At 38.2% G+C, this 23016-nt stretch overlaps 1 long non-coding RNA gene across 1 annotated transcript; it reads right to left on the bottom strand.

The window, feature by feature from the left end:
• Positions 1 to 20734: 20734 nt before the first annotated feature.
• Positions 20735 to 21648, bottom strand: LOC118011771. Its single transcript, XR_004679536.1, has 2 exons — positions 21618 to 21648; positions 20735 to 20784 (listed from the first exon to the last, which is right to left on the bottom strand). It is a non-coding gene; the product is annotated as an uncharacterized LOC118011771 (long non-coding RNA).
• Between the last annotated feature and the right edge of the window lie 1368 nt (positions 21649 to 23016).

The following is a 23016-nucleotide window of genomic DNA, read 5'->3' on the forward strand; positions in this document are numbered from 1 at the left end:
TGTTTGTTTTCCTGCTTGGGTGCCTTGGAAATCAATTCCACAGGAAATGGAAGTTGCTGTATAATTCCAGGTGACTTCCTGCTTATGATAGGATTTGCTGAAATGAAGAGTGGTATGACTGTGGATGAAGGGTCCTTCTAAACATATGAAGTAGAATGAAAGAAAACATTGCATCTGGGGCCAAGGATAGATGTGCTTGAACTTCTCTTAGACAGGAGAGGAGGGGGGGGGGGAAAGCTTTTCTGATTCCTGTTTGGCCAAATTTTCTTTCCTCATTTGCCAGCCAAAACTAGCCTTGAGAAGTGCCCGTATTTTTCATTTTACTTTTTTCATTTCCAGGTAGGTTTTCTCTCTAGAAGCTTTGCCTATCCCCTTGGCTTATCTTTGCCTTTCCTCCCTGACTTAGTGCCTCTGAGTATTAGATAAATGCTCTCTTATTCTTCTAATCCCCTTGTTGGCACGCTTTTGGTCATCCATTCTATCTGCCTGGAATGCTTCAATCAAAGCAGCACATTCTTGTTTGGCTCTATTTCCAAGGGGCTTCTGCCTGGTTCCTTTTTTCCCCTCATCTTCTTCTTTCTTTTCACCCACAAACCTTTATTAGATCTTTGTGAAGCCAATTTAGGTAGCAGGGAATATACATAGTTATTCATTCGAAAAGGAATCAGCTGCACTTTGATGAGAGAGATTATTTCACAAGACTTGTGGGAAGCACAGCTATTGTTGGCCCCTCCGACTGCAGGGTCAGAAAGCCGGCTAGCCCTTGTCTGTTCTCACCCCGCCTTAGCAGTCTGGTCACATAGGCGGCCTGGCACCGATTGCTAGCCATAGCTCACCCTCTATGGCAGGAGGCGATCAATAGATGGATTAATCACACTTTGGGGAGCTCACACCCCAGGAAGGAGAGAAAATGGGGATTGGAAAAGGAGGCTGTTTGCCAATGTGTTCTGCGTGGAGTTTACAGATGGGTACACACAATGCAGGACTACAAAGAAAACCACTTTGCCCACTAGGATGGGGACCAAGACCGGTTGCATAAGGAGAGCTTCTGGAAATTTACCATTAGCTTGATCTCAGCTGATCAGCAGTTCTTTAAAAAAATATATGGGCTAAAGATGGCTCAAAGCCTTAAAAAAAGTATAATGAGACATAAGTGATCTAGTGAATAAGATTATGCTTTTTCATGCAACCAATTGCCAAATATGCATACTTTTCAATATGAAAAGAACCCTTTGTATGTGTCTTTTAAATGTATTTTTAAAGACTCAGAAATTGGAGAGGGTGCAGTGTTGTTTGAATAGCTTGTGTATTTGTAACTGGGAGGTTTGCAAATTAGGAACCCTAGCCATTAAAAGTCAGTTCCTAATTTCTTATTTGGGGCAGGGGCGGGCAGAGTTGGGTGAGAGGGAGACCTTGATTATTGAATAAGAGGCCCACATGGCTCAGGAATCCAAGAATCCAAGATCCACTCTACTAGAAGCTATCGTATGTGCAAAGTACCTTGCATTTTGGATCAATTTAGGTTTCAGTCTTCCCTCTGCTACTGACCAGCTAAAGGAAAGCAACTGAATCTCCCCTGAGTCTCAGTTTTCTCATCTCTGTAATGGATTAACCTGTCTTTTGAGGTTGCGAAGAGCAGACAAGACAATGCAAATGGAAGTGTTTCATAAAGTGAAGTGGGCTCTGCAAATTTAAACATTATTACAAAGGAATGTGCTTAGAAAGGGTAAGTGGGGAGAAGTGTCTGCACATTTGGACTATATCATCCCTTAACCCATCCTCTAACGTGGTTATTCAAGGTAATGAGACAGACACAGAGAATGATGTTATTTTGAACTTAAAAAACCTGCTGCTGATTTTTATCTTCCTGAGTAAAGCTATTTGCTTTCACCAACACTTATCCTCAAAATCCATTTTGGTTCAAGAGGACTCAAGGCTCTGTCCCTGACTTTTTTGCCTCCCGCCCTGGATAAAATCATTATCATTTACAAAACGGTTTGATTAATGTTTGATTAAGGAGTTCTGACCTTTTAGGAATTAGCATCATAATGACAGGGCTGTGCAGAGTTCCCAGCCACTCCAAGGGCTCCCTGGTTGAGACCTCTTTTCAGCCGCAGTGAGTGACAGGTGTTGAGGAGCAAAGCTCCCCTGATGCCATAAGCACCAGGTACCACTTAAGTTCAGTGCACACTTTTACTCCAGACGGGCGAGCAAATGAAGTTGCTTCTTAGGGCTCTGAGTCCTTTTCCATGTGTTCCATTTTTTCTTTTAACAGCTTTGTTAATTAAATCATCACCTCCATCCAAACAATAGCCAAAGGTGGCCGGGAGAAGGGTAGGAGGCAGTTCTGGGGCTGAGTCAAAACTTCATCACACTACCCTGCAATGGCTCATGTGCTGGGAGAGAGGCCTAGCTGGGCCAGTTGGCTAAGATGCTGGGCTGCAGACCAGGCTCCAGGTATTCCCAGTAAGAGTGACATGCTTGAACCAGGCTCACATGAATTGTGGAGAAGGGTCCTTCCTCTGCTTTATAAGCACAGTTCCCTTTGGCCTCCAGAGTTTTCACAGGCATAAGGGAAATGAATCAGAATGTGAGAATTAGCCTGTTTGGTGGGAATTGTCATGTTTCACTGCTCTGTTGTCTCCCATGGATGAGACATGACAAAGGAGAAAAAACACAGCCACCAGAGCCTGACCAGCCTTCTCAGCCCCTTAGAACTCACCAACTAATGGTGCTTGGTTTCTGTGCTCAGAAGCAACCTGAGGAGAATTACCGTCCAATGAGTCTAGTCCACCATTTCCCCAAGTGTGTGGGATGCAAATAGGGGTCGCCTGAGAAAAGGGTTCTGGGCCTATATAACTCTTGGAAATTCTGGATCAACTAAATTTAAACAGGTTGCTTCACTGCAGGACTTCTCAGAGCCTTGAATTCCTTAATGTGCTTAATCAGTCTCTAAAAGGAAGGTAAAGAATGCAGTATGTCCTAAACTGGGCTGATCCACAAAACTCTTTTATGTAAAATACCATTTGGGAGATGGTGATCTAGTTCAGTTGGAATTTTTTTTTTCTTAAGAATTCAGGTTTTCTTTTCTTTCTTGTCTGGACTCAAACTTTGTTGCTTTCTCATGTATGTGTTTTTAAAAAATATAAGTATGTTTCAAAGTATTGCAAATAAATATTAGCAGCAGAACTTTCCAGAGGCCAGGACTTGTATAATTTGCTTTATGTAGAAGTACCCCAATGGTGTGGTGGATACTGACCTTCCACTATTAGCAGCTTAAATCCTAGAGCCATTTGTATCTTATTCCTCCCTAGAACTGCTCTTAGGACATAAACATGGACAGGAAAGAGATAAAATACAAGATGTTGTGGACCTTTACTTCCTAGCTACAAGTGCTCTTGAGGGAAGAACAATGTAATGTAAAGGGTAAGGGACTGTGAACCACACAGGTTCAAATCCTGGCTCTGCTTCTCATGAGCTATATGTCCTTGGACAAGTCAATTCATCTCTCTGTGCTTCTACTGCCTCCTCTATAAAGTGAGGTCAACAAATTGTGTGCAATTTAGGTTGGTGTGAGGATGCAATGAGACCTTCTCTGTCAGCATTGGGAAGGCCTGCTCCTCATCAGAAACCAGTTGCATTATGATGCATAACATGAGTGCAATAGGCAACCAATATTTGTGTAACTGAATCAAATACTCAGAATCTAAACCTCCAGCTACATTTCTTTTGGATCCTTTCTTGTCATGCCTAAGAAGGAATCAACAGATGGTAGGTGTCCAGTGTGGCTAGACTGCAGGAGAAAAAAAAGGGAGAGAGAAAATTAAATAAACTCTTCCTTGGGTCATTCAAGATGTATCTCTTTATAATTTTTTTAAGTTTCAAAAGTATTCATGTGATTTTGTTATTGGGAATTTAAAGAAAGAAAAATTTGATTTAATAAAAATGTTTATAAAAAAAGATGTTTACCACACCTTTACTTATACTGGTGATAAACAGAAACAAAGCAATTTCTCAATAATAAAGAAATGACTAAGTAAATTATGTTAGAGCTATCTGATGAAATATCACATGGCCATTAAAATAATTTTTATAAAGAGTTTAATAAGGAGAAAATGATTATGATAGTATATTAGGGAAAAAATGAAGTGCAAAGTAACATAGAGAATATGATCACAATTTTACAGAAATAAGGATAAAAAGAGATCTCATGAAAATAACTCAAATGTGAATAGTGATTTTTTGGGGGGGATGAAGAATTTTTTAACTCTAAATTTTCCAAAATTCTATAATAATTATGAATTGCTTTTATATTTTAAAAAGTTAATTTCATTTAAAAAATAGAAACAAACTTGTGTTAATTCTTCTAAACATTGATTCTTCTTGATTCTCAGGCGAGGGACTGTTCAGCTCTAAGCAGCAATGACAACACAGATCCAGGTGTCACCTTTTGGCTGGAGGAGGTAACAGCTGAGGAGGAGCAAGCACTACAGGACCAAGGTCGGCGACACTAAGAGGCCTGAGGAGGGACATTCCATGTGTCTGATATGTCCTTAAAGAGCAGATTTCTTACCCATCACCCAGTCATTTCCATAAGGCCTATGCTCCCAATCTTCCATCTTTGGAAAGCAGCTTGCTTAAGAGGAGTAAGAAATATATTCTCTCCTGAGGCTCTTGCATTTTCACCCATTGCTGGAAAAAAGTCATTTCCTTAGTTTGGCGCTTAGGGCCCTCTACAAGCTGGATCCTAACTATCTTCGCAGAATCATTTCCCACTGCTCCACTCCACAAGTCTTTTGCAACAATTAAACTGGTCTATTTAACAGATCCAAGAAGTACCATGTAGAATCCCACATTTATGAGCATAGCACCAATGTAGCTGGGACATCGCTTACATGTTTACTTAATAGATGGTGGGTGCTTATGAAGGAGAAGAATAAGGCAGAGATGATATTTCAGCTGTGAAATATTCACAAAAACAAATAAATTGGGGCAAAAAGGCAGGGTAACTTGCCTATATTTTCCCTCTCTAGAATACTCCCCTTAGAATCTTCAAATATCTAAACCATCTTATGAAGTTGAACTCCTAGGTATTCACCCAAAAGAAATGAAAAGTTAGGGGTGCCTGGGTGGCTCAACTGATTAAGCATTCAACTCTTGATTTCATCTCAGGTCATGATCTCAGGGTTGTGAGACTGAGCTCCTGCACTGGGCTCCATGCTGGGCATGGAACCTGCTTAAGATTCTCTCTCTATCCTTCTCCCTCTGCCCCTCCCCCATCTCTAAAAAAAAAGACGAAAAAAGAAAAAGAAATGAAAATTTATACTCACACAAAAAGCTTACATGTGAACGTTTATTGATTATTTCCCAAAGATGGATACACCCTAATATTCTTAACTGGTGAATAGATAAACAAATTGTATGTCCATACAATGAACTACTACTCAGCAATAAGAAGGAACAATCCACAAACTCACGATGTAAATGAATTTCAAATGCATTATGCCAAGTGAAAGAAACCTGACTCAAAAGAATACATATTGTATGATTTCAAAAGATCACATACTGTATGATTCCATTTATAAGACATTTTGGAAAAGATAAAACTATAAGAACAAAAAACAACTTAATGGTTGCCAGGGGCTAAGGTAGTGGAAGAGACTGAGTACAAAGGGGCACAACGGAATTTGGTGAGATGAGGGAAAGGTTCTATAACTTGAATGTGGTGGTAGACACATGGCTCTGCTGCATTTGTGAAGACTCAGAACTGTACACAAAAATGGGTGCATTTTACTATACGTAAGTTGTACTTCACTAAGCTTGACTTAAAAGAAAAAGAAGAAAATGTGTAGCATGCACACACACACACACACACACACACAAGCCTGTGGCTCTCAAAGTGTTTGGTTTCAGAACTCCCTTACACTCTTAAAAATGATTGAGGAACCCAAAGAGTTCATGTTTATGTGGGTTATGTCTACTGATATGTATTGTATTAGGAACTGATGCTGAGAAAAACATTTTAAATACTTATTTTCAAACTCAATTAAAATAGTAAATAATAACCTCACTACACATTAACTTAACCAATGTATTTTTTTATGAAAAAACACTATATTTTCAAAAACAAAACAAAAAAAGGACTGAGAAGAAAAAGTACTAACATTGCTGATGTCTGGCATAATAGATGACATGGAGATTCTGCTTTTGCATTCAATCTGTTGCTATATGTTGTTTTGGTTGAAGTATATGAAGAAAATCCTACTTCATGCAAATATGCAGTTAGAAAAGGAAAGAGTATTTTGATATTTCTCAGATAATTATAGCTATTCTTTTTTGATGCTATCTCTAAATTCTCCAAGCAGTAGTTTTTTCCAAAGATAGTTACAACGTGAAATCTAAAATCGTACCATGAAACTTTTCATACTCTGTTACATTAAAATCCATTGGTCTATCTTACGCATTGAATGAACTTTTACCCATTCATGGTTTTGTACCATTAGGCATTAGTCATTTGGAAAATATTGGTTGAGTTAGGCAAATCTTCCAAATGTTGGCCCATTTCATTATTTTATTTACATATTTTATATATATGATGTGTATATATATATATATACATATATTACATTCATTAATATTATCACCTATCTCATCAGAAAACTCTTCAAGTATTGGGAAGTTGTCAAGCTTATGGTAGTGGATATTGTTTGCCAAAAATTCTAATTTTTACTTGAAATCTCTAATTTTATTTTTGGCAGCAGATACTGCCAGTTGTTTTCCTTGAAGTGACAGGCTCACTTCATTTTCAAGAAAATGTCTGCCAAATATCTAGGCCCAAATAGCCACACTTTGTCTGTTTGTCATTTTTTTTTTTTTCAAGAAAAAAATGTTCTGTGAAGAAAAAGCAGCTATTTCTAGTTCAGGTTGCAACTCAATCACACAAGTACTTTTCTCCAAAATGATCATCCTTCAAAACACAGCAGAAGGGCTTTTTGTGTACTTCCCATTTTATCACACAGCATATTAAAAAGATTTATAGTCTAGAGTTGAGAGTTAATAAAATTATTTTGTTTCATCGAGAACATTCTTAAGTGAAATTGGCAGCTTGGTTGAACTGCGAGTTTGTGACAGTGAGGAACATCCACACGCCGCCTCTACGGTTTAGTGCCCCTTCAGTTTAACCATGATTTTTGCACTATCAACACAAAGGTCAACAGAGTGAAAAAAGCAAAGTCTTGCATTGTTATAAAAATAGTTTTGACCATGCAGACTTCTTGAAAGGATCATCAAGACTCCCCTAACCTATCCCAAAAGTCTTCTGACCATACTTGGAGAACCGCTGATTTACACCTTTCTCATTTTGATGTCCTTTCTTAAATCTGCTCCTTAAAATCTCCCCTTGCTACAGATCTCTTGCAGCCATCATCCTTGTATCTGTATTCCAATCACCCTTGTCTGCTCCACCCTTATGGCTCATGTTATCCACTTTTTTTTTTTTAAGATTTTATTTATTTATTCATGAGAGACAGAGAGAGAGACAGAGAGAGGCAGAGGGAGAAGCATGCTCCCAAGGAGCAGGGAGCCCGATGTGGGACTCGATCCCAGGACTCTGGGATCATGACCTGAGCCGAAGGCAGACGCTCAACCATCTGAGCCACCTAGACGCCCATCATGTTGTCCACTTTTTACCCGTCCTGTCTCTCTACTTCCTTTCCAAACTTCTTGACAGTGGGGAATGTTTCTTTGAGTTCTTGCCCCACCCTGGCCCAATAACTTATAGATACTTTACACATTATAGACAGTATAAAGGTTTCTGGTGATTTGCAAATGTTAAAAATGTTATACACAAGTAGACAGCTCTCGGTACATAGACACAATGTCAGTGTTAGTCTAATTTAGAAGGTAAGTGTTACATAAGGCACCATCACTTCTGAATATTTTCAGACTCCCAACACCTGAGGCCAGCCCATTTTAACTCCACTCTTACTCCTCTGGATATTAAAATTTTGTATTTTCTCTTTAGTCTGCCCTCTCTCTTGGCATCAGCTAAAGAAGAGACTGTGTATTATGGAAATAGCCAATGCTTTAGAATTGCAAAAAAAAAAAAAAAAAAAAATGTGGGTTCATATTTTACATCTACCATTGACCTGACCTTAGCAAGATACTTTAGATCTCTGAGCCTTAAACTATCCCAACTGAAATGAAGACAGGAATTGCTGTGTCGGCCACTGCATAAGGTTGTAAGGATTAAAGGAGATAACAACTAAAAAGGACTGAGCTCATAGATTTGCTCGAAAATGCTAGTTGCATTGGCCCAAGTTCCATTTGACCTTCTCCTACTGGGAGGGAGCAGCTGTCTTCTCTTAGCTGAAGACAAATGCCCAGGCCAGCTCCCCTCTTGTTCAATAGCCTTCACAGAACTCTTCCTATCCTTGTTTACTCACGACTCTTCCCCTAGTCCCTGGTCACTTTGTCTTTGAATTAGCTCAGTTCTTTCATTCAGTCTAATAATTTCAGTCTTTGCATTTAGGGTCAAGCCATCATCAAGTATCTTACTGGTCACTAGACAAGAGGACAGATGGATCCATAAGGCAAGAAGACTTCTACCCAAAATAATAATAATAATAATAATAATAATAATAATAATAATAAATAATGAAGAGTTTTCTTTATCTAAGAAAGGAAAGTTTTATTCATTAAATATTTTTTCAGGTTTTCCAAGGTTTGCAATTCTCGCATGTTTTAGTGGTGGAATTTTGCTAGTATGTATTTTTAAGTCTTGTTTGAGGCAAGGAGCTAATTTGTTTTGTTGTATTTTTACTTATTCATTCAACTAGTATTCTTTGGACAATTAAAAAAAATACTACTGGGTGCCTAGCACTTTACTGAAATAATTAGGAATAAGAAGAAATTCTCAGTTAGTTCAATTCAAGTCAGAGCTGGTTACTAAGGGAATAAATAGCTTCAGCATCTCATCCACAGCAGTTTTCGGTATGATCCTATTACATTTAAATGCTAATCCACATCCTGTAGACTTCTGATTCACCGGAGGACTAATGTTGCTGATAGCTGTGCAGATAGCCTGGTCGGATATTACATTCTGAGCAATAGCAGAGCAAAACCCTCTCAACCTTCAATTCCTCCAAAATGCCCATAAACACAGCTTTCTGGCTGAGCTGGGAAATACCTACAGAAGAGAAATTCTGTAAGTACATACACAAAGGAGGAATTTTAAATAACAAATGTGTATTTTATAATATTGTTAATTTCATTATTTTAAGATTTGACTAAAAGTTCACCGTTATGCTTTTTTGTTTTTAAAAACAGGAGGTGCAGTTAAATTTATTCCACTCTTCAGTCTACAGAATATTGTCATCATCAGTTGGTGAAAGGCTTTATATCAAATTTCATTTTATTGTTTTTATTGTCCCTCCCCCTCTGCATTTCCACACTTTCATTTTCTTCCCTCCACCCTACAGGTACCAAGTCAGATTTATCTGAGATAGGTCTTTAAATATGTATTTATTCTTATAAAAGTTTAATGTTGTTTTTTCTATGTGTGTGTATTTTTAATTTATAAAACTGGTGTTATGTTATAAATCATATTCTGTTCCAAACATTTCTTGCTCAACACTATGTTTAGGGATCAACACATGTTTCTGTGTGCATTTTGAGTTTATTCCTTGTGCCTTTTGCAATGAGTTCCAGAGCATCCACATTTGATTTATACATTCTTTTGCTGAGGGACCCGTAGATTACCTCCAGCTTCTCACCAGAGCAAATGATTGAGCTATGAACAATCCTGCACGTTTCTCTATGGACTTTGCAAGAAGACTTTGAGATAAAGACTAGACTCGATGCACCAGATTGAAGGATATATACATATTTTAATTCACCAGACCCCCCCCCCCCGGTTGCTGTCCCAAGTACCATTTTATAGTTACCCAAAAGGGTGCCCTGTCCCTACATCCTCACCAACACTTGCTATTATTCACATTTTTAAAAGATTTTATTTCTTCATGAGAGTCTGAGAGAGAGAGTGAGAGGCAGAGGCAGAGGGAGAAGCAGGCTCCCCACAGAGCGGGGGGCCCGATGCAAGACTCAATCCCAGCACCTCAGGATCACGACCTGAGCCAAAGGCAGACACTTAACCAACGGGGCCACCCAGGGACGCTATTGTTGACATTTTTAACTTTGCCATTATTGCCGTTGTGAAGTGGTATTTCTTTATTATTGTAAGTTTTCTGATCACTAAGGTAATTTGAGTATCTCCTCACATATTAATTATTCTTTCTTTTTTTTAAGATTTTATTTATTCATTTGAGAGAGAGAGAGAAAAAAAAAAACAGTATGAGAGGGGAGAGGGTCAGAGGGAGAAGCAGGCTCCCCGCTGAGCAAGGAACCCAATGCAGGACTCGATCCCAGGACTCCGGGATCATGACCTGAGCCGAAGGCAGTTGATTAACCAACTGAGCCACCCAGGTGCCCCTTTGTTATTCTTTCTTTGAGGGCCTCCCCTTCTGTGAATTTCCTGATTATCTTGTCTACTTTGTTCATTTTTTCATTTGATTGGTTTGCTTGCTTGCTTGACCTACAAGAGTTATTTGTAAATTCTAGATACTATTCCTTGTTGTTTTGATCTTGCAAATAACTTTTCCCCATCTAATATGTATCGGTTAAATTTTTAAACAGCATCTTTCACTGAATAAAAATATGCTATTTGATTTAATCAAACCCATCAAATTTTTACTTTGTAGTATGTACTTTTAGGGTCTGTTTTAAGAAAATTTTCTCTATCCAAAGATCCTGAAGCAACTTACAATTTTTAGCACTAGGTTTTTAGTTTTACCTTTTACATTTATACTTTTAATCTATCTGAAATCCACCTTTGTATTTGGTAGAAGGTAGAAATCCAACTTTATTTTTCCACATATACTAAACTGGTTGTTCCAATGCCATATACTAAGCAATCTTTCCTTTTCCTGTTGTTTTGTGGTGCCATGCTATCAAGTTTATACAAATATATACATAAGTACATGTATATGTATATTTCTGAGTCTTCTGGTATATCCCACTGGTCTATTTGTTCCTGTGTCCATTACATACTATTTTTTTGTTTATGGTTTTTACTATGCCTTAATAATATCTGGTAGTGGGGGAACCTGGGTGGCTCAGTTGGTTAAGCGTCTGCCTTCAGCTCAGGTCATGATCCCAGGGTCCTGGGATTGAGCCCCACGTCAGGCTCCCTGCTCAGCAGGGAGTCTGCTTCTCCCTCTCCCTCTGCCCCTCCCTCCCACTCATGCTCTCTCTCTATCAAATAAATGAGTGAAAATGTTTTTAAAAACAATAATATCTGGTAGTGGGCATCTCCCTTCTTTGTTTCTTTTTACATTTTACTTGCATATTTGTGCTCATTTATTCCTTTATCATAATATCTAAAGTGAGTTTGTCAAGTTCCTCAAAATCCAGACAATAATTTGATTAGAATTGCATTGAATTTATAGATTCATTATAGGGGGGATTTAGATTAGGGAAGAAATGACAGCTATGATAAATGACCCCATCCTATATATGGTATCTCTTTTAGGGGTGCCTGGTGGCACAATCAGCTAGGAGACCAACTCTTGGTTTCGGCTCAGGTCATGATCTCAGGGTCGTGAGATCAAGCCCTGCGTTGGCTCCACACTCAGCGTAGAGTCACTTGAGTTTCTCTCTCTCTCTCATACTGCCCCTCTCGCTTGTGCTCTCTGTCTCTCTAAAATAAGTAAACTTAAAAAAAAAAGATTTTTGCATCTATTTTATAAGTGAAATGATTCTGATTTTTCTTTTATTGTACTGTTCTTATCTAATTTTTGAACCACAATTATGTTAGAACTATGAAATTACTGTGGAAGCATTTTTGTCTTCCTGAAAAACATATATAAGCCAAAGATGATCTGTTTCCTGAAATACTGATAATTCTAATCTATCAAAATCATCTGGATCGGGACTTTAGGCAAAAAATGAAGATCATGAATTATCAATTCAGTTTCTTCACTGGATATGGTCTATGTCATAATGTAAACATATATATTATATATATAATACACAATTACACATACAGATTTCAGACATGTGTCCTCTTTCAGCTTGCAGTTATGTGACTGAAAAATAATTCACATTTTTATGTTTTTTCCCCATAGCGTTCCAATGATTGAATAGATGAATATCATGTATGAACACTAAAATGCTGAATCTTTAGTTCTTCAATCTATACAAATTACAAAATAGTCATTATTTAAATTGTTTTTGCACATAATTTACTTGAGGCTCAAAAATAAAACAAAACATTTTGGGTGAATTCTGTTTTACTTTAGGGCAATGATTCTCAAATCTTAGAGTATAAAATCACCCAGATTCTTGATTAAGATGCAGATTCTGAGGCTCTAATCACAAAAATTTGTAATAATTCTGAGATAGAATTTAGGAATGTTCTAACGCAATTGACTTACAAATCACACCTGGAGGGACATGGTTCTACATTATTTTGTATACAATGATCTTTTACCTACAAAGACACTACAAAGAAATGGAACAAATTTTTGACTTGTTTGAATGTGAGCTGTAAGATCAAGATCTCAGCAAATAAGGATTGAAGCTTAAACAACAGAAGATAGTAGGAAGGGTAAAATGAAGGGGGAGAAATCGGAGGGGGAGACGAACCATGAGAGACTATGGACTCTGAGAAACAAACTGAGGGTTCTAGAGGGGAGGGGGGTGGGGGGATGGGTTAACCTGGTGTTGGGTATTAAAAAGGGCACGTACTGAATGGATCACTGGGTGTTATACTAAAACAATGAATCATGGAACACTACAACAAAAACTAATGATGTAATGTATGGTGGTTAACATAACATAATAAAATTTAAAAAACAAACAAACAAACAAACAAAAAACACATTTTTTTGGTAGAGAGACCAGGGTTGGAGAAAGAGGACTTCTGCCCACTTCCCAGCTATGTGACCTTGACCAAGTTACTTATTTCCTTGGAACTCCCAGTTCTCTTACATTTGATGAGAAGAATGAATTAGATGATTTTAGGTTTTGTTTCAATTTTTACATTCTGCTCTATGATTCTATGATTTGATAGTATGAATCTACCAAGGAATTAGATGAAGTCAAGGGTTGCAACTCTATTAAAAAAATAATCTTAATGATGATTCTTTGTAGATAGCATTTTTTCTTTTAATACAGCCTTTGTCCTTTTAGGATAGCCTTTGTCCTTTTAGGGTGGGCATCCAACAGTTCCCTGTTCTTTCAGTCTTTAATAATAAGAGCTTTCATATCTCGCATTCAAGGCTCATTTGAGGCAGTTAGCTCTATAGCTTTCTTGCTTCTAATAAGATACTCATAGAAGTATCACAGAAGACCACTTTCTACTCCCAGAGCACACCATGCTTATCCCCAATGCCAAATCTTCACATATTACAGGTCCTTTCAATAAAATGCCCTCTTCCCTCTACTTCTCTTGACTGAATTCCATTCATTCTTCAAGCCCATGGTCTAGGTCACCATGCTCTGGATGCTTTTCCTGAGCCTGATTTCTCTGACTAATTCTTTCTGAATTAGTCATGGCAATCTGACCTTTTATAGCATGAAACTCGTAATTCATATAATATATATTTCAATATTCAATCATACACTGCCTTAAATCCCTAGCTAAAGGATTCTGTATAGGAATAAGATTTTAAGCTCCTCTGGTCCAGGGCTCATATAACCCAAGGATGCCAGAAAAGTGCTAAGCACAAGACATAACTCAACCAAATTAAATTCAAATTCAAATTCCTTTCTCCTTAGCCCTCCTCTCTTAAATAGTTCCAGAAGAAAACTGGAAATGTACTAAGAACAGAGGAAGCCTAACATTTAAAGCACACAAACTTTTCCGTGGCTCTGAAACCCATTTTACCTCCAACTCGCAATATTAGACTAGCTTCCATTTCCTCCTGATTCTATTTTCAGGTTTATTTGATCCTATTTTAATAGCTAGATGGAAGCAGATTGTAAATGGATAATATTTTCCACATACTTTCTAATCTACTGTCAAGGTTTCCATTAGCATCTTGGACTTCTCAAAATGTCTCAGTCCAAATTTCATTGGTTTCCAAGGAATAATTTCACCCCCCTACCTAACCACCTTCTGTTTTGCATTTTTAACCATGAATTTTATCTATAAGCACAGTTCACCCACCAAATAATTACTATGACCACTCTCGTAAGTGCATACATTAGTTTCTGAACATTTCCTTCTATGATCTATTTCTTATGTTTCCAGAGTTTTCAGCTTCCAAGGGACCAGTTAAGACTTATTTTGCAAATGTTACTTCATCAAAGAAGAATGGCATCTTGACCAAGGAAGGGGGTTTAAGTTTGCATTCTTGGGTTCACATCCCATCTCAGTTAAAAAACAACTATGTTAGAATCACAGACTATTAAAGGTGAAAGAAAATTTGAGATAATTTAGTACAGCTCTCTTATTTTACAGCTATTTAAAAAAGTCCTTGTGTGGTTTACATCTGTACCACTAATTTGGAAGTACTATACTAAGCTGCATTTGAGAGATGGTCCAAATAAAGTGAAATTAATTAACTTTTGAAAAGAATTTCATTTCATTTGTCCTTGGTATCAGATGAAAGAAGATTAAAAAAATAAATCCAAAGTGTTAATATCAATTACTTTCAAGGAATATGAACAAAAATGAGAAAGAAGGAACGAGTAGAAAAATAGCTCCCTAGTGAAGTTTAAATTTCTTGATCATGTATCTGCAGACCAAATAAAATGAAAGAGGCATCACTGTAGTTCCTCAAAAACTTTGGAAACCTCAGAATTTTCTGACTTACACAGTGCAGACTATACCTGAAAGAGCTTTCAAATATGGCACTTTGCAGAGATGGTCTTAGATTAGGTCATAAGACAAGGCAAAAATCTCATTATTATGGGCAAAGGATTTGAACAGACATTTCTCTAAAGAAGACATGCAAATGGACAATAAACACATAAAAAGATGCTCAACAACATTAATTACTAAGGATATGCAACTCAAAACCGCAATAAGGTACCACTTCGTCCCCATTAAGATGGTTATAAAGACAAAAACAAACACAAAACAAGAGTGGATGAGAGTGTGGACTAACTGGAACCTTTATCCATTGCTGGCTGGAACGTGAAATGGCGTAGCTGCTGTGGACAACAGTTTGGCAGTTCCTCAGGCAGTTAAACATAATCACCATACGGCCCAGCAATTTCCCTTGCAGGTAGGTATATACCCAAGAGAATTAAAACCATGTGAACAACACTTGTACATATACAAAAACTTATCCACAAAACTTCATAGCAGCATTATTCGTAATTGTCAAAAAGTGGGAACAACCCAAATTAACTGATGAATGGATAAATAAAATTGGCATATCTATACAATGAAATTATTCAGCCTAAAAAAGAATGAAAGCAGCATGTACTGACACATGCTACAACACAGATAAGCCTTGAAACAAGATGCTGAGTGAAAGAAGCCAGACACAAAAGGCCAAGTATTATATGATTCCATTCATATGAAATGCCAGAATAAGCAAACTTACAGAGATAGAAAGATTAATGGTTGCCAGGGGCTATAGGGGCACGGGTGAGGGAGTGACTACTAACAGGTATGGGATTTTTTCTGGCTTCATGAAAATGTTCTGGAATTAGATAATGGGATTGTTGCACAACTTTGTGAATATACTAAAACAATTGAATTGTATACTTTAAAATAGTGAAACGTATGGTTTGTGTGACAGTTGACTTTTGTGTCAACTTGACTGGGTCCATGGGCGACGAAATGAAACCTTATTTCTAGGTGAGTTGTGAGGGTGTTTCCAGATGAGATTAGCATTTGAATCCATGAACTCAGTCAAGTAGATAGGCCTCCCCATTGTGGGTGAGCACCGCCCAATGCTATGAGGGCCTATATGGAACAAAAAGTGGAAGATTCATTCTTTTCCTGCCTGCCTGCATCAGCTAGAACCTAAGTTGTTGGGAAATATATCATTGGTTCCCCTGGTAGTTAAACCTTTGAACTCAGGCTAGAATTACACCATCAGCTTTTCTGGGTCTCCAACTTGCCGATGACAGATGGTAGAACTTCTCAGCCTCCATAACCACGTGAGCCAGTTCCTCATAATCAATCAATTAATCAACCAATCCTATTGGTCTTGTTTCTCTGGAGAACTCTAATATAATATGTAAATTATATATCAATAAAAGGAAGCAATTATTTATTTTGGCCTTATAAATGTAGTCCCTCGCCCAAGGCAGCAGTGACCCTACACTCCTCCCAATTCCTGCATCTAAAGAGTCACTGAGTTCCTTGTATTTCTCAGATAGGTTTCTTCTCAAGGATTCTACTTCCACAGCCATCACGCTAGATTTTCAGATTTTCCGGATTTTCATCACGCTATACTGGATTTTCAGCAATTGCTTTCTAACTGGACTCCATTTCCACCATGAACCATCCCACACATAACCCCCCCCCAAATATTTTTAAAATATGTATAACTTGTCCTGCTACACATACATATATTCTCCAACAGCCTAAAAATCTGTAAAGCCTCCATTACCAAATCATCACATTTAAACCTTGTCTACGAGTGGAGGCCTGTATCGAGCATTAGATCTTCTCTGGCTTTATAACTTTCCTCTCCTTGCCACGCAGATATGCCCCTTCTAAGTAATCATGCCAGTCTCCTCTATGTCTCTCACATTTAACTTGTCAAGTCTTGCCCCTGTACTCTGGCTATTACAGATTATCTTTTTCTGAAATTCCCCTCTCTTTCCCTTCATCAGTCTAAGACTCTTATTTTCTTTCAGATTTTACTCAAACCTCCCTTCCTTCATGAAACTTTCCCTACTCTGAATAATACCTTTCAGAGTAAAAGTAGTAATTACTAGTTACTAAAGATCTACTGCATGCTAATACTGTACTAGGAGATTTATACATGCTGTTATTGCTTTACCATCATTAAGATCGAGTGAGGTAGGTAGTATTGTTCCTATTTATAGATGAGAAAGCCAATGCTCTGAGAAGTTAAACCATACACACAAAGTCTCACAGCAAGGAAGTGCCAGAATTGAGATGTGAAATCATTGCTGTTTAGCCCTAAATTTCATACTCTTGCTTCCTGGAATATCATATGGTACATGCAAGGTTTTGTTCAAGAGTTTTCTTTGAGAATGTTGCCTCCTCTAAGTATAGAATTTTTTTTTTCAAGGGCAAATACTGTGTCTACTAGCACCAGTTAGTTTTCTTGGTAGCAAGCAATCAAAACTATCTGTAGCTGTCAAGGAGAAAGCAGTTAACTGGGTCAATACCAGAAATCATCTTTCAGGCTATAGAACCAGGCTCAGAAAACCAGAAAGACCGAAGGAAGGTTAGGAAAAGGAGAACATAGCCAAGGTCCTTGCCCCAGGAATAATCTGGTGAGAAAGCTGCCAATGACATGACTGCCCTGGTCATTTGATAGCACCACTGCTTAGGGAGTGATCTCGCTCACTGTTCCTTCTTTAAGTCATTCCCTCTGGATTGTTTAGTGGCCAAGCCAGGACAGAGGCCAGGAAAAAAGATGTCTTCCCTCTTTTAGCTTCTGAAGTGGGAGGTGGAGGGCCCTGCATCCACCAAGACCCACTCTAGAGGGGTTGTAATAATTTGGATAGTGTCACAAATCCTCGCTTTTCTTTCTTTCTCATCATGGGCTTGGCTATGAGACTTGCTTCGGCCAATGTGATATCAATAGGAGTGATATGAGCAAAGACTTGAAATAAATCTGCCTAAGGTATTCCTTTTATGTAGCTGCCATTGCCATGAGAAGGACATGTTATGAGAAGCGGCTGCCCTATAAGCCTGACCCCACAATGAACATCTGTGTAGAAGAGCCACCCCAGCTGACTCAGTCCCACAGTCGAGACAGAGCTGTTCAAGCTGAACCTCATCACAGAATGATGAGGGTGGTTATAAATTCATATGACTACATGCCACTGAGTGGTTTGATACCATGGACTTCTCCCAAATAGAAAGAATGATACACTCCCTCAAAATGTCAAATGTTCACTGTGCTACATCTTACTCTATTATATTCCCTATTTGCCAATTCCCTACATAGGGACAGGATAGCACCCAACACAAAATATTCACTCAATGTATCTTTGTTAGCTATCTAATGATGATAGAGAGTTCCTGGTTGCAATTTATAAAAATATAAAAAGTGGAAAGCCAATTTTGACATTCTTTTGGATCAACAGGGCCCAGAGCTTCCGAGGTTCATGAATATGGAATGTAAAATAATTAGTAATGCTCAAATAAACAATTTAATTCTTAGAGTGGCAGGCAGAATTCCATAGGATTGGCAATGAGACACTAACTAGATAAGTTTGACATGGAGGATTTAATTACATGCTTTTGCTATTGTGAATTAGACATTATGTGTGGTCCCATAACCAACCAGCTGCACCTATCCATCCCAGTCAAGGTAATTGAACCCAAATGTCTCTTCCTGAGACTAAAGCATGGGGTGCAAGGAAATTAAAAATTCTTAAACATTATTTTAAAAAATCCTCTTGTTCCAGTTCTAGACCAATCAGTCAACAAGTATTCACTGATCTTCATTTAACTACCTTGCACTAGGTCTCCCCCTAAACCCTACAGGGCCTGTGTTAAGAGTAGAAATAGAGGTCCCCATATCATATGTCTAAATATTTAAAAGTTAAAAATCAAGCTAACAAACCACAAAATAACATATGTTCTATCCTCCTACCTTGACAAATATACTTTCATAAAAACAAATAGAACAATGACAACAAAATGGAAAGATGCATATAAATCCATGGTTGAATTGTAAATGACAAAATTTAAATATTTTGCTCAGGTTTCTGTGTACTGTTGACAGGCTGGCAATTTTGGGTGAGTAATAAGAATACATATACAATTCAAAAATAATTATACATTTATTTGATTTAATTTCTTCTTCTTGCCTTTTTTTCCCCATCAAAATCACTATGTTGATATAACCAAGATTTTCATATAACTTACAGTGCACTAACAGTAATGACCTAAAGGATTAAAAAGAAATTTTGGACTCGAAGCAAACAATTCAAATGTATTTTCACTAAAAGTCAAATTAAAATAAAATTATATGCTTATTCTTCACATTTTCAAAATGTTTGTTCAAGATATTTAAAATTATCTATTAAGAATAAAAGACAAATTCTGGGGCGCCTGGGTGGCTCAGTCGTTAAGCGTCTGCCTTTGGCTCAGGTCATGATCTCAGGGTCGCGGGATCGAGCCCTGCATCGGGCTCCCTGCTCCGCGGGAAGCCTGCTTCTCTCTCTCCACTCCCCCTGCTGTGTTCCCTCTCTCGCTGTGTCTCTCTCTGTCAAATAAATTAATAAAATCTTAAAAAAAAAGAATAAAAGACAAATTCAAATCACAATGAATGAATATCAAAAATTTAAGTATATGTATTTAAATAAAGCTGAAACTTTGAAAGTTTTAAAAAATTTAATTAAATATTATTAACAATTTCACTCTTAGATATGTACTCAAGAGAAATGAAAACAAACATCCACAAAAAAAAAAAAAAACTTCTGCATGAATGTTCATAGCAGCATCATTCATAAGAGCTAAAAAAGTGGAAGCAACCTAAATATCTACCGATTAATGAATGGATAGACAAATGTGGTGTATCTGTACAATGGAATATGATTAGGCCATGAAAAGGGAAGAAGTACTGATACATGCTACCACATGGATGAACCTTGAAACCATTATGCTAAGTGAAAGAAGCCAAGCCAGAAAAGACCACATCATGTATGTTTCCATCTATAGGAAAAGTAAAAAATTGGTAAATCCATAAAAACAGAAAGTAGATTTGTAGCTAGCTGTCAAGGGCTTGGGGGCAGGGATGAGGAGATTGGGGATGACAGGTGAGGGAAGCCAGGTTTCTTTTAGGAATGATGAAAATGTTCTAGAACTGTGGTAACAAATGCACAATTCTGTGAATATACTAAAGCCACTGAGTTATACACATTAAATGAGTAAATCGTGTGAGATGTGAATTATATCTCAAAAAGCCATTAAAATCTTATTACTAATATTACAAAACTAGGAATATTAGCAGTTCTAGCATTTGGTGTCCCTCGAGTTACCCAGGTAAAGAATTGGTATCATCCCTCATGGATATGTTTAGGCTTACATCAGGCCTTAAAAGGAATCTGAATAGCTTAACATTACAAACTGTTCTTTAGCTACCACATGCACAGCTATGAACACTGCCTAAGTTGTCAGTACCTCTGAAACCACAAACTGGGACATGTGAGAAAGACAGTGCTCCACCCTCTTGAAAAAGAATACTTCATTATGTGAGCATCTATTTCAAGGATACTAAAAGGGAAAATTGGACAATTTTTTACTCTTACCTAAATGCTTCTATGGATCAAATCATCCCCATAGTTTAAACCAAGGTCCATCTTTGATTTCAGCAGAATAACCCACAAACCTTCACAGCATTTGAGTGTCATTGCCTTTTGACGGAAGGAGGCAGGGCAAGAGATTTGGAGAAATATTTCTCTGGGTCTTAAATGACATTAATCACTAGAACAGATGCTTAGAGTCACAGGTCACACTGGGCCAGAACTGAACACTGTATTCTGAGTAACAGAAAGGTCCTTGTGTTCTTTATTAAGTTTATTTGGGAAAAGCAGAGTAATCCATTTTGTTGCCTGTAGAGGTACAAAAAGCAATTTGTCAGCCCTATGTATCCAAGGTTGGAATGAAGGAAGGACAGAGAGGCAAGGCTGTGGAATACCTAACACCTAACCAGAATGATCTGATCCTGGCTGTTTCCTTGGCTTCCCAGAATTATCCCTAGGTTTCTTTCTGCACATTCTATTCCTTACTAAGCCCTGATCAGGCAAAGATGCTGACATGAGTGCACAAAATCCATTTCCTTTTCTCCCTGGCTGCACAGCTAACCTTCAGATTCTAGCTTCTCTTGCAATTCGATGGGTCCTTATGACTGAGTTCTGGCCAATGGCAATTAAGTACATCATCTTCCCCCCGCCCTAAAACCACTCACATGAACTTCTATACTTTGTCTCCTTGTCCTGTCTGCCAGCCAGATTCCCAGGAGCCAATGGAGGACTCCAAGTCCCTCAAAGATGGTGGAACCACATCATGGAAAAGGCCTGGGTTCCCAAATGACTGTGTGGACCAGAGCCCTTGTTCCAACCTGTAACTGACTGGGATACCAGCAAGAAATAAACCTGTATTATGTCAAGCTCCCAAGGTTGTTTGCTACAGTAGCTAGTTTCACTTGCCCTGGCTAATATATTGTCAAAAATCATTAGGTAGGAAGTAAGAGGCTTTCTCTAATTATGTAAATTAGACTTTCATCTACTTCCAATTTGGGTATTTTGGATCTTTTTGTCTCCCCAGTTCTGAAACCATTCTTAGTTATGAAGAATGATTCTGGCTAAGGGCAAGGTGGGTGGAAGACATAGACATCAGGGTTCGATGAAGCCATCAGACCCAAATCTCGGTAAGAGCTACTTACCTTGTTCTTTGTCTTCTCTTGTCTGTTATCTGATGACAATCTTAGAAAGCAGAGCCACAGTAAAATCTGACAAGCAGAATAGAAACTATGGCAATGGCACCTGGACTGATTTGTCCTTAGATTATCATGGAATTGATGGAACAGAGGAAGCTGAGCCACTGCTGCTGAGACCAGCAGCTCTGTATGTAACACATCCAGAATCTTGCCATCTTCACACCACAAAGACCGAAACTGGCCAGCCCCAGGCTGGAGATGGGTCATTTTAAGGGTAGAATAATCAGCTGTCCCTGGGAGAGAAACACAGATAGCGTCAGGACATTCTCTGCTCTGAAGAAGGCAGATCAGCAATCACTGTGGCATAAAGCCTGCTCCAGAAGGGGTCAAGGAATCGCCATAATGAGCCAAGAGTTAAAGAAATGGCAGACAGGCATTGGGCTCTTGTTTTTAAACAATTCTTGAGCAAGAGTTGTAAACTCAAATGCCTACCTGAGGCTGAGCCTGGTCAGGTAGCATAAATGTGTAAAGTGGGCTAGGTGTTTTCCTTATTATTTGTGGTAGACTTGGTCTTTTACTTTCCAACTTTCAATAGAAATAGGGATATAATAAAGAGGAAAGATACATATTTCCTATAGAAAAAAAACACAATGCAAGGAAAGTGAAAATGGCAATGACCTTCCCATTTCAGTGTCGGGAGGCAAAAAGGAGTGTCCGGGATTGTCAGGCCAATGGAAAAGCTTGCGTCCTGCTCCTCAGGAAGCAGTTGCTGTGTAGGGGCCAGCAGAATTCTTTTCATCTAGGACAGTGAACCCAGTATTTCTGGATCTTCAGATTTTTTAATAGATACTAAAAATAAAAATATGTATTAAACTGTTTTTTAATGTTAGTGACATTTTATTTTGGAAAACATTATGTGGGCCAAACTTTGCTGAATACCAGTATGGGTTTGGTTTGGGTTTGAGCTGGAATGCTGCTTGTTTTTTTGTTTGTTTGTTTGTTTGTTTTAAAGATTTTATTTATTTATTTGAGACAGAGAGAATGAGAGAGAGAGAGCACATGAGAGGGGGGAGGGTCAGAGGCAGAAGCAGGCTCCCTGCCGAGCAGGGAGCCCGATGCGGGACTCGATCCAGGGACTCCAGGATCATGACCTGAGCCGAAGGCAGTCGCTTAACCAACTGAGCCACCCAGGCGCCCTGCTTCTTGTTTTCAACCTCCGCTATCCAAGCTAGACCAGCCTCAGTTGGCTTCCATGTCTTCGTTAAGGGAGTAGATAAAATGAAGAATAAAACTGGAAATACTTTCTCCTTTTCTAGAAAGTTTCTATGACTTGTTCTATGATCTGGAACTCCTGTGTCCAGGTAAGCCCTAAAAATATAATGGGAATCACATATGTAACTTGAAA

Source organism: Mirounga leonina, unplaced genomic scaffold (assembly GCF_011800145.1).
Source record: "Mirounga leonina isolate KUSES-001 unplaced genomic scaffold, KU_Mleo_1.0 Mir_151, whole genome shotgun sequence".
Taxonomy (NCBI): domain Eukaryota; kingdom Metazoa; phylum Chordata; class Mammalia; order Carnivora; family Phocidae; genus Mirounga; species Mirounga leonina.